We start from the raw sequence: 12317 nt of genomic DNA, 5'->3' as shown, positions 1-12317 counted from the left end.
TAAAACCCATATTTGTGAAAAAGAAAGAAAAAAAAGAAAGAGAAGAATTATTTTTATGATAAAAAGTTCATTCATCTCAGTTATTCCGCAAGAAGAAAAAGGAAAAAACAGGGGATCCGTTGAATTTCAAGTATTCAATTTTACTAATAAGATACGTAGACTTACTTCACATCTAGAATTGCACAGAAAAGACTATTTCTCTCAGAGAGGTCTGCGGAAGATTTTGGGAAAACGTCAACGGCTGCTGGCTTATTTGTCAAAAAAAAATAGAGTACGTTATAAGGAATTAATTGGTCAGCTGAATATTCGGGAGCCAAAACCGCGTTAATTTGAGGATTGGGGATTCATTTGAATTATTTGGTTTATTAGTATTAGATCTTGAATTTTGATGAACCTCGTTTTGTTTTCGATAATTCATGAATAATGAATCGGGGAAGAAAACATATGACTGTACCGGCTACAAGAAAAGACCTCATGATAGTCAATATGGGTCCTCACCACCCATCAATGCATGGTGTTCTTCGACTCATCGTTACTCTGGATGGTGAAGATGTTATTGACTGTGAACCCGTATTAGGTTATTTACATAGAGGAATGGAAAAAATTGCGGAAAACCGAACAATTATACAATATCTGCCTTATGTAACACGTTGGGATTATTTAGCAACTATGTTCACGGAAGCAATAACGGTAAATGGACCAGAACAGTTGGGAAATATTCAAGTACCTAAAAGAGCTAGCTATATCAGAGTAATTATGCTGGAGTTGAGTCGTATAGCTTCTCATTTGTTATGGCTGGGGCCTTTTATGGCGGATATCGGTGCACAAACTCCTTTCTTCTATATTTTAAGAGAAAGGGAATTGCTATATGATCTATTTGAAGCTGCCACAGGTATGCGAATGATGCACAATTACTTCCGTATCGGAGGAGTAGCTTCTGATCTACCTTATGGTTGGATAGATAAATGTTTGGATTTCTGCGATTATTTTTTAACAGAGGTAGTGGAATATCAAAAACTTATTACGCGGAATCCCATTTTTTTGCAACGAGTTGAAGGAGTAGGCATTATTGGTGGAGAAGAAGCAATAAATTGGGGTTTATCATGGACCAATGTTACGAGCTTCCGGAATCCAATGGGATCTTCGTAAAGTTGATCATTATGAGTGTTACGATGAATTCGATTGGGAGGTCCAGTGGCAAAAAGAAGGAGACTCATTAGCTCGTTATTTAGTGCGAATCGGTGAAATGACGGAATCCGTAAAAATTATTCAACGAGCTATAGAAGGAATTCCGGGAGGGGCCTATGAGAATTTAGAAGTGCGACGCTTTGATGGAGGGCGCCATTCCGAATGGAATGATTTTGATTATCGATTCATTAGTAAAAAACCTTCACCCGCTTTTGAATTGTCGAAGCAAGAACTTTATGTAAGAGTAGAAGCCCCCAAGGGAGAATTAGGCATTTTTTTGATAGGAGATAATAGTGTTTTTCCTTGGAGATGGAAAATTCGTCCACCAGGTTTCATCAATTTGCAAATTCTTCCTCAGTTAGTTAAAAGAATGAAATTGGCTGATATCATGACGATACTAGGTAGTATAGATATCATTATGGGAGAGGTTGATCGTTGAAATGACAATTGATACGACAGAAATACAAGCTATCAATTCTTTTTCCAGATCGGAGTATTTAGAAGAAGTCTATAGCCTCATATGGGCGCTTGTCCCTATTTTTACTCCTGTATCAGGAATCACAATAGGAGTACTCGTGATTGTGTGGTTAGAAAGAGAAATATCTGCAGCATTACAACAACGTATTGGGCTTGAATACGCCGGTCCTTTGGGAATTCTTCAAGCTCTAGCGGATGGGACTAAGCTACTTTTGAAAGAGGATCTTCTCCCATCTAGGGGGGATATTCGTTTATTCAGTATCGGCCCGTCTATAGCGGCCATATCCATTTTTTTTAGTTATTCAGTAATTCCTTTTGGGTATCGCCTTGTTCTGGCCGATCTCAGTATAGGTGTTTTTTTCTGGATCGCCATTTCCAGTATTGTCCCTATTGGACTTCTTATGTCAGGATATGGCTCGAATAATAAATATTCCTTTTCAGGTGGTCTACGAGCTGCTGCTCAATCGATTAGTTATGAAATACCATTAACTCTATGTGTGTTATCAATATCTCTACGTGTGATTCGTTGGAACATCAACTTTACCTTACCCACTTGTTTTAGGAAAGAAGATTGAATGTACTGATTGTATAAATATCTTCACTTTTCTTTATTCATCACTTGGGTCGATGAGCTAAACCAGATAGTTATATGAGTGAAACAAAACTGCTTATTAATTTGCAGTAATAAGATTGATTCTCATTCCCTATGTACGAGAGTAAGGTAGAAGTAAACATAAGCAGCGTAAACTGTTTACCCCAAGATTGGATGATTAGTCATCATGGCTTGAAGCGGGTACAAAAGATCACTTGTATGGGTTTTTACAATTTTATCCATATTTTGAATCAATCAAAAAAAGGGTGGGTGGTTAGGAACACTAAGATACGCAAAGGATTAGTAATGGAAATAATGTAAGGTATCCAAAGAGATATTTTTGCATGAAAGGAATCATAATGAGGGCTTTACGTTGGTAGAAATGATCAAGGAGTACTTCCCGATGATTCCGATCCAGAGTATACTCCTACCCACTGATTAAAGAAATAACTATTGGGAACGAAATAATCCTTTATTTTATTTTTTAGAATCCCCTTCTGAGAAAGAAGAACAGGAACGAAAGAAATGGAATGCAATAGGAAAAATTAAAATGATAAGAGATCTTTTTTTATTCTTTTTTTTTCTGATCTACATTTATATAGATGGAATGGAATTCTTATCAGGATTCATGAATTGGTGCGGGGTCTAATTATTTTTCGTAATCGCGCAATCTATGGGTCGAAATTTTTACCGATACAGCGCATATTTTATTGAAGGATTCAGTTATTGCTGAACAAAGAAAAATTTTGTAATTTGCATTAAAAAAAAAAATAAGGATGAGATCAATTCCGAAGCACTTTTATTTGTTATTATAGCAGACAGAATTCCATTGGTTTAATTAGGGACTCCCCGATGCATCTTTACTCTAGCTACTCCACAAAAAAAGCAAGCCGGGGGAATACCAAGTCAGTCCTTAAATTTATTTGTGGCCATCGAGGAGCCGTATGAAGCGGAGGTCTCATGTACGGTTCTGGAATAGCGATAGGAACAGTGATGTTATCATCGACTATAATTATCTAACAGTTCAAGTACGATTGATATAGTTGAGGCACAGTCTAAATATGGTTTTTGGGGGTGGAATCTTTGGCGCCAACCCATAGGGTTTATAGTTTTTCTAGTTTCTTCCCTAGCAGAATGTGAGAGATTACCCTTTGATTTACCAGAAGCGGAAGAGGAATTAGTAGCAGGTTATCAAACCGAATATTCGGGTATAAAATTTGGTTTATTTTACATTGCGTCTTACCTAAATCTACTAGTTTCTTCATTATTTGTAACAGTTCTGTACTTGGGGGGGTGGAATTCCTCTATTCCGTACATATTCATTCCGAAGCTTTTCGGAATAAATAAACCTGGTGGGGTCTTTGGAACGACAATTAGTATCTTCATTACATTAGCTAAAGCTTATTTGTTCCTGTTCATTCCTATCACAACAAGGTGGACTTTACCTAGGATGAGAATGGACCAACTATTAAATCTTGGATGGAAATTTCTTTTACCTGTTTCTCTAGGTAATCTATTATTGACAACTTCTTTCCAACGCCTTTCGCTGTAACAGAATATGAAATTCTAGGTTCATAACCTCTCTCAAGCAAGAGAAAGAAACATCAAATTATTCATGGATATCCACGATATGTTCCCTATGGTGACTGGGTTCATGAATTATGGTCAACAAACAGTACGAGCTACAAGGTACATTGGTCAAAGTTTCATGATTACTTTATCCCACGCGAATCGTTTACCTGTAACTATTCAATATCCTTATGAAAAATTGATCACATCAGAGCGTTTCCGCGGTCGAATCCACTTTGAATTTGATAAATGTATTGCTTGCGAAGTATGTGTTCGTGTATGTCCCATAGATTTACCTGTTGTTGATTGGAGATTGGAAACAGATATTAGAAAGAAACGGCTGCTTAATTATAGTATTGATTTTGGAATCTGTATATTTTGTGGCAACTGCGTCGAGTATTGTCCAACAAATTGTTTATCAATGACTGAGGAATATGAACTTTCTACTTATGATCGTCACGAATTGAATTATAATCAAATTGCTTTGGGTCGTCTACCAGTGTCAATAATGGGGGATTACACAATTCAAACAAACAATTATGAATATGAATTCCACTCAAATAAATAAAAATAGCCGCGGATAAACTAAACCCCTTTTCCTTTTTCAATAATGATAATGATTACCAAAATTACCAAATTACTAAGATTCTGTTTTGATCAGGGTTCTTTCTTTTTGGTTCGGCAGTAACCACAAATCATAAATATAACTACTGATTTGTGGGAATCATGGCTTTATTTGAATTGAAAATGGAATTCATATATCTGTGGTTATTTCGAAATATACAATTCCGAACTACACTTTCACTTTCAGATACAGAAGTGGGATTGGTCCAATAACAGTATCTACGTCAATCCACATCCCATTAAGATTTAATTCAATTAAGAACGTATCATCATTGACAAGAAAAAAATAGGGTAACCCCCTTTTCCTGGCCCGGTCAGTAAGGTCATGAAATATTTCTACTTAATTTATCTCTTATTTTACGCATAATGGATTTACCTGGACCAATACATGATATTCTTTTAGTATTTCTGGGATCAGGACTTATATTAGGAAGTCTCGGAGTGGTATTACTTACGAGTCCAATTTTGTCTGCCTTTTCTTTGGGATTGGTTCTTGTTTCTATAGCCTTATTCTATATTCCATCTAACTCCTATTTTGTAGCTGCTGCACAGCTCCTCATTTACGTGGGGGCCGTAAATGTCTTAATCATATTTGCCGTGATGTTCATGAAAGGTTCAGAATATTCCAATTATTTCTCTCTTTGGACCGTTGGGGATGGGGTTACTTTACTGGTTTGTACAAGTATTTTGTTTTCATTAATTACTACTATCTTAGATACGTCGTGGTACGGGATTATTTGGACTACAAGATCAAGCCAGATTATAGAACAGGACCTGATAAGTAACGTTCAACAAATTGGGATTCATTTATCAACGGATTTTTATCTTCCATTTGAACTTGTTTCTATAATTCTTTTAGTTGCTTTGATAGGTGCAATTGCTATGGCTCGTCAGTAAAAAAGAGTTAGGATTAGAAATAAAAAATCAAAGAAAAAAAAAAAAAAATAAGGCCTCGGCCTTGTTCTGCCTTATTGCTTATTGTTAGTACATCTATTTTCCTTCAATTCTATTTTTGTTCATATGGAATGTCAAATAATAAAAGGTTTAGTTCTATCCATTGCCAATGCTTTCGTTTGTTACGCACTTGTTATATTCGAGTCAATCAAATCGGTTAAAAAATTGTTGTTCATATTGAAATGAATCGAGATTGATGAGGAGTTAGTCAATGATGCTCGAACACGGACTTGTTTTGAGTGCCTATTTATTTTCTATCGGTATTTATGGATTGATCACAAGTCGAAACATGGTTAGAGCACTTATGTGCCTTGAGCTTATACTGAATGCGGTTAATCTAAATCTCGTAACATTTTCTGATTTATTTGATAGTCGTCAATTAAAAGGAGACATTTTATCGATCTTTGTTATAGCTATTGCCGCCGCTGAAGCAGCTATTGGACCGGCTATTGTTTCGTCGATCCATCGTAACAGAAAATCAACTCGTATCAATCAATCAAATTTGTTGAATAAATAATCGTAGTCGTAATGATATAGATATAAATAAACACAGATATCCTTCTATATATTCTATATATATATATATATATGGATAGAATATGGATAAATAGATATAATTTATCTAATTCTAAAATTAGAATTAACATGTCTAACTAATTCATGTTTGCCGAAACGTAAGAAATCAAAGTATCCTGGCTCTTTCTCATGAACAGATCCAGCAATCTATTGATTCTAAAAAAACAAATTAAGGTAACCCACTGATTCGTCTGGTGTCTAGAATACATGATTTATTTACTACTTCTTTTTTTACCAGATCGAAAATCAAATTAATAATAATAATATTCAAAAATTTTATATATCCAATGTCACATTCAGTAAAGATTTATGATACCTGTATAGGATGTACTCAATGTGTACGAGCGTGTCCCACAGATGTATTGGAAATGATACCTTGGGACGGCTGTAAAGCTAAGCAAATAGCTTCTGCTCCAAGAACGGAGGACTGCGTAGGTTGTAAAAGATGTGAATCCGCTTGTCCAACGGATTTCTTGAGCGTCCGGGTTTATTTATGGCATGAGACAACTCGCAGTATGGGTCTAGCTTATTGATACGTTCTAGAAAACTCCACTTGAATACATTTGATTCCTCTTTACCGACAAAGACCCGTACTCGGGAAAATAGAATAGAATATATTATTCTGGGGGCGGGTCTTTCTGGTCAAAGTCTATCTTGTCTTTACCACGAGCTATTTTCCTTGGTTAACAATAATTGTTATTTTGCCGATATCCGCGGGTTTGTTAATTTTTTTTCTCCCTCATAGGGGGAATAAGGGGGTTAGATGGTATACTATGTGCATATGCTTTTTAGAGCTGCTTCTAACAACCTATGCATTCTGTTATCATTTCCAATTCGACGACCAATTAATCCAATTGGAGGAGGATTATAAATGGATAAATATTTTTGATTTTCACTGGAGACTGGGAATTGATGGACTTTCCATAGGACCCATTTTACTAACGGGATTCATTACTACTTTAGCTACCTTAGCGGCTTGGCCAATTACTCGGGATTCTCGATTGTTCCATTTCCTTATGTTAGCAATGTACAGTGGTCAAATAGGATTATTTTCCTCTCGAGACCTTTTACTTTTTTTCGTCATGTGGGAGTTAGAATTAATTCCTGTTTACCTACTTCTATCCATGTGGGGGGGTAAGAAACGTTTGTACTCAGCTACAAAGTTCATTTTGTACACTGCAGGGGGTTCCATTTTTCTTTTAATAGGAGTTCTAGGTATGGGTTTATACGGGTCGAATGACCCAACATTAAATTTTGAAACATCAGCTAATCAATCATATCCCGCGGCATTGGAAATAATATTATATTTGGGCTTCCTTATTGCTTATGCTGTCAAATCACCGATTATACCCCTACATACATGGTTACCAGATACCCATGGGGAAGCACATTACAGTACATGTATGCTTCTAGCCGGAATCTTATTAAAAATGGGAGCATATGGATTGATTCGGATCAATATGGAATTATTACCCCATGCTCATTCTATATTTTCTCCATGGTTGATGATAGTAGGAGCAATTCAAATAATCTATGCAGCTTCAACTTCTCCTGGTCAAGGCAATTTTAAAAAGAGAATAGCCTATTCTTCCGTATCTCATATGGGTTTCATAATTATAGGAATTGGTTCCATAACCGATACGGGACTCAACGGAGCCATTTTACAAATAATCTCTCATGGATTTATTGGTGCTGCACTTTTTTTCTTGGCGGGAACGAGTTATGATCGAATACGTCTTGTTTATCTCGACGAAATGGGCGGAATTGCGATCCCAATGCCAAAAATATTTACCATGTTCAGTAGTTTTTCGATGGCTTCTCTTGCATTGCCGGGAATGAGTGGTTTTGCTTCGGAGTTATTAGTTTTTTTTTGGAATAATTACTAGCTCTAAATATTTTATAATTCCCAAAATACTAATTACTTTTGTAATGGTTATTGGAATTATATTAACTCCTATTTATTCATTATCTATGTTACGCCAGATGTTCTATGGATACAAGCTTTTCAATGTTACAAACTCTTATTTTTTTGATTCTGGACCACGAGAATTATTTATTTCGACCTGTATCTTTTTACCTGTAATAGGTATTGGTCTTTATCCCGATTTCGTTCTCTCGTTATCAGTTGACAAGGTCGAAGCTATTCTATCTAAATTTTTTATAAATAATTAGATAGAATAAGACATAAAGTCAAAAACTCCTTTGATTTTTAAAATCATTTTATTTTCTATAACTATAAATGAAAAAATCAAAAGAAAAAGAGTGAAGTGGTTTTGAATTGTAATCAGAAACATCCGGAGTTTTTGAGAACCAATGTAATGGTTCTCAAAAACTCGAAAAACTTTCGCTATCTAAGGGGACCACTATGGACTCTTCAAGCTTTTTCTTCAATTAGATGTTAATGTGAATGAACCATAACTATGTAGTCCTACCCCTAATAGATTGACCCCGAAATAACATATCCAAATTATAAGAAATCCCGCAGAAGCCACAATTGCGGAATTCACACCTTGCAAACTTTGAGCCGTTCTAGTATGTAAATAAATTGCGAATATGGTCCAAGTAATAAATGCCCAAGTTTCCTTAGGGTCCCAATTCCAATAAGATCCCCATGCCTCATTAGCCCATACTGCTCCCGAAAGAATACCTATGGTTAAAAAAGTAAATCCTAGACTAATAACACGATAACTCCAATGATCCAACCGTCGAGTAAATTGAGACTTGTGATAATTTCTAAATGAAAGAAAGGAGGTGCTTTGTAAAACACTTCCTTTTTCATTTAAGTATTGTATCTCATCAAAATAAAATGATCCAATTAGTAAATTTTTACTTTTATCAAGAATATCTATGTTTTTTCTAAGTGTAATGACTAAAAGAGCTACTGATAATAACGATCCGCATAAAAGAGCTGCGTAGCTCAATAACATCATACTCACGTGCATCATTAACCACTGGGATTGTAGAGCAGGCACTAATATTGCGGATTGCTGCATTTCAGTTAAAAGTCCCGAAGTGGCAAAGCCTTGAGTCAAAATAGTACCTGGAGCTGTTATTGCGCTTAAATCATTTTTATGGTTCCGTATTTTCGAAACCATATGAAAAATGGAGAAACTCCACGAAAGGAACATTAATGATCCATATAAATCATTTAATGGGAAATGTCTCGAATAAATCCAACGAGTAACTAATAATCCTGTTATACAGAAAAAAGTAACTATCATACCTTTTTCTGACGAATCACATAGTCCTACGATTTCATGAACTAGTAATTTCATTAAATGAATCGTAATGACAATTGAAATGATCGAAAAAGAGATGTGAGTTAATATATGTTCTAAAGTATCAAATATCATAAAAAACGATTAAAAAAAAAAAGAAAAGGGGGTTTTCAATTATAGAAATCCGGAATTGAATTCAGTATAGGATCTATTGTGCCCTTTTAGAGAATGCCGCCACTCGGATTCGAACCGAGATGCTCTGGCACTGCTTCCTAAGAGCAGCGTGTCTACCAATTTCACCATGGCGGCTTGATCGAAATAATAATAGCCCAGATTAGATTCATTCGTCGATGCAATCAATGTTATTTATTTTCCGAAATATTAGAAAGGAATGGTTGAATAAAAAAAAATTGTTCAAATAAATATTTGAACGTTCAATAATACTTAGCTTAGTATCATGATATGTTATCAGTTTTAACAATGGGATTTCATGTAGTATAAGTTTTCCCGGAACAGTTGGATTTAGATGATTATGTCCTTAGTCTACATATATAACTAAGAATTTCCTTTTCCAATCTATTTCTGTATAATTCATTTTCCATTTATCTGATTTAATGCATGCGAAAAAAAAAAACAAGTGAAGTGATGGGGAAAATGACAATCCCCCATCTCGTGAATTATAAAAACATAAAAAGTGAAATCCTTATCTTGTATGTAACTGCTTTTGTTTGAAGTTTGAAAAAAAAAAAGAGTCCCTTTTTTAGACTCCCGTTAGACAGAAAAATGGAATTCGTTTTCTACATGCGAAAATAAAATATCGGGTTCTATCTCATATGGATGAGTTCAAAACATTAGTTAATGTAAATTATTAATTTTCTATTGTATATTGTAAATCATCCAATTCATCGAGTGATATTGATTTAGAGTATTGTATTCCAAGGCCTTATTATTGTCGCACAAAAAAACTTTTTGAATGCCCAGTAGAAATAGATTTAGCTAGGGATAAAGCCTTTTCCCTGGCCCAATAACCTCTTTTTTCCAAATATTTCTACGAATACGCTTCTTTGACATAGAAGTACGTTCTTTGGAACTGCCATCTTAAAATAAAAAAGTTACTCATTTAGATAGTTGGATGTGAAAGACATGTATTGCTCAAAAAGGATCGTTCTTTCTATCTTTCTATTCATTATCCATATTTATTCTATAGCGAATACCCTCTTGATTTGATTACATAAAAAATATGGATACATGTACATCGATATAGTATCACTCGGGATAAAAATAAAATAAAAAATAAAAGTTTAAGATAAGAGCAGAACCCTTACCTATACTTACCTATATCTAATTTAAGAAAACAATAATGTAACATTTTCTATTATCTATTAATTAATAAATTTAATCAATCTCGAAAGTAGAGTATCCATAATTATTAATTATTAATATTAAATAAAGACTAATAAAATTAATTGATAAAGAAAAAGAATATTAATTGGAGTAATCCTTTATTTAAGTTTTATGCAAAATAACGAGTATTATAGGATTTCTAATAAACATAAGTTTTTTTTATTGGAATAAAAGCTAATCAATCAGTTCCACAATGAATTAGTTAGTAACTAGTCCTAAACTAACTAAAATAACTCGATCTTTATTAGATCGAGTTATTGGCAAATGCTATATTCCAGAATCAAGAATCAAGTCTTTTTTTTTGATAGAATTTTGTCTTACTATATGGATATAAATCGCCGTAGTATTAGAATGATTGAAAATCTCATACTCTGTTCTATATGTTATGTTAATAAATATCTTATTAATTACTAAGCATTAATAGTAAAATTAAAATAGTAATTTAATTTGGTTATTTGAGGAAATGCAACTTCTCAATTCGAATAATTGGAAGATTTTAAATATCTGGTAAAGAATCAAAATAATTAATGATTTCAAATCATATTTCATATTTGAGTTCTCTTAATGAAATAAAGGCTGGTGAATCGGAAACAATTAAATAAAAAAAAAAAGGTTTTATTTTATGGAACATACATATCAATATGCATGGATCATACCTTTCATTCCACTTCCAGTTACTATATTAATAGGATTGGGACTTCTGCTTGTTCCGACCGCAACAAAAAGCATTCGCCGTGTGTTGGCTTTTCCTAGTGTTGCATTGCTAAGCATAGCGCTGGGGTTTTCGGCCGATCTAGCTATTCAACAAATAAAAGGGGGTTCCGCTTATCAATATCTATGGTCTTGGACCATCAATAATGATTTTTCCTTAGAGTTTGGCTACTTGATCGACTCACTTACTTCTATTATGTCAATACTAATCACTACTGTTGGAATAATGGTTCTTATTTATAGTGACAATTATATGTCTCACGATCAAGGGTATTTGAGATTTTTTGCTTATATGAGTTTTTTCAATGCTTCCATGTTGGGATTAGTTACTAGCTCTAATTTGATACAAATTTATATTTTTTGGGAACTCGTGGGAATGTGCTCCTACCTATTAATAGGATTTTGGTTCACACGACCAATTGCGGCCAATGCTTGTCAAAAAGCGTTTGTAACTAATCGTGTAGGGGATTTTGGTTTATTATTAGGAATCTTAGGTCTTTATTGGATAACAGGCAGTTTCGAATTTAGGGATTTGTTCGAAATTTTCAATAACTTGATCCATAATGATGGGGTCAATTTTTTATTTGCGACTCTGTGTGCCTCTCTATTATTTCTCGGTTCAGTTGCTAAATCTGCACAATTCCCCCTTCATGTATGGTTACCTGATGCAATGGAGGGGCCTACTCCTATTTCGGCTCTTATACATGCAGCTACCATGGTAGCTGCGGGAATTTTTCTTGTCGCTAGACTTTTTCCTCTTTTCACAGTCATACCTTACATAATGAATCTTATTTCTTTGATAGGTGTAATAACGGTATTTTTAGGGGCTACTTTGGCTCTTGCTCAAAGAGACATTAAGAGAAGTTTAGCCTATTCGACAATGTCTCAATTGGGTTATATTATGTTAGCTTTAGGGATAGGTTCTTATCGAGCTGCCTTATTCCATTTGATCACCCATGCCTATTCGAAAGCATTGTTGTTTTTAGGATCCGGATCCATTATTC

General features: G+C 34.5%; 1 pseudogene; it reads left to right on the top strand.

Annotated features, from left to right (window-relative positions):
- Window positions 1–419: 419 nt before the first annotated feature.
- Window positions 420–4394, top strand: LOC137964834 (uncharacterized; annotated as a pseudogene).
- Window positions 4395–12317: the final 7923 nt, after the last annotated feature.

The sequence above is a fragment of the Aristolochia californica genome, unplaced genomic scaffold, assembly GCF_029961685.1.
Source record: "Aristolochia californica isolate CCGP_79_NKW_82.1479 unplaced genomic scaffold, dmAriCali1.0.hap1 SCAF_457, whole genome shotgun sequence".
Classification (NCBI taxonomy): domain Eukaryota; kingdom Viridiplantae; phylum Streptophyta; class Magnoliopsida; order Piperales; family Aristolochiaceae; genus Aristolochia; species Aristolochia californica.
Note: the sequence above shows the minus strand (reverse complement) of the source record. Positions and strands in the feature narration are given on the sequence as shown.